Source organism: Poecilia reticulata, chromosome 13 (genome assembly GCF_904066995.2).
Source record: "Poecilia reticulata chromosome 13, P_reticulata-male-v2, whole genome shotgun sequence".
Taxonomy (NCBI): domain Eukaryota; kingdom Metazoa; phylum Chordata; class Actinopteri; order Cyprinodontiformes; family Poeciliidae; genus Poecilia; species Poecilia reticulata.
In genome coordinates, this window is record NC_088842.1 from 21,851,083 (window position 1) to 21,852,360 (window position 1,278).

Genomic DNA, 1,278 nt, shown 5'->3' on the forward strand with positions numbered 1-1,278 from the left:
GTAATACTGTTTGGCTAGTACTAGTGGGACTTTTGCTTTTGTTGAGGGACTCGTGTGCTCATACTAGTTGGGCAAAAGAGCAGCATTTCACAGCTTCAAATCCAGTCATCTCATACTTGACTTTTCTGGGTATGAAACTGTGTCATCTACAGTGGTTTTGTATGGGAAAGCCTGGACTGGCAGAGAGATTAGAGTGGTGTAGGACATGTATCAGAGCTGTAAGACAGTAGTGAGGTGTGCTGTAGGAGTGACAGAGGCGTTCAAGGTGGAGTTTGGAATGCATCAAGGATCGGCTCCAAGCCCTTTTCCTGATTGCTTTTGTTGATGGACAGGCTGCAGATTAGTCACAACTAGATACGATACATGTGTGTAAATAGGAGCGGCACAAGCACAACGCTAACCTTGCAGGGAGTAGACGTAAAGAGGGTATAGAACTTTAAATACTTAGGCATAATGATCCAGAGTGACAGAAAGTGTAGAAAAAGAGTGAAGAAGCATGTGCAAGCAGGTTGGGATAGGTGACAAAAGATTGAAAGGAAAGGCGTACAAGACCTGAGCTGTTGTATAGTTTAGAGACAGAGATGACGAGGAAAAGACAGTAGGCAGAATTGGAGGCTGCCGAGTTCAACATGTGGAGTTTCTCTTTGGGATGTTTTGGAGGTAAAGTCAGAGAAGCCAGAGTGAGAAGGTATGGAAATGTTCAGAGGAGAGACTGTGGTCATATAGAGACTGTGGTCATATCGGTAGAAGGATGCAAAGGTTGGATGTGGTGAAAGAGGAAAAGAAGTTGGTTTGTGTGAGAGGACCAAATGCAGACAATAAGACTAATTGGAGATGGATAATTTATTGTGGCGACCCCTGAAGAGTAAAATCAAAAGAGAAGACACCAATCTCATGTTTGCTTGTTTTGACAACTGACAGTAACTTGTTACATTTTATAAATAAACCTTTGCAAAGAAACATGGCTATCCAACAAATAATATCTACTTCACTTCTATTTTGGCTTAGACTATAAGCTATAATGTCAGATTATAGCTTGACATATTTGATACGAGTGGAATAGCTTGAAAACCGAACCAAAATTGACTGGAGCACAAATTAATTGAAATTTCAGTATTTTAAATAGAATTTTACATATTTAATTTATTTTTAAAATGTCATATAACATTGATACAAAATAGTTTATTTTGTATAAAATTCAACTATGAAGGGACAAAATGGGAATAAGTAGATAAGGAATGGGGGGTACCGTACTTCGAACCAATAATGATACAAACA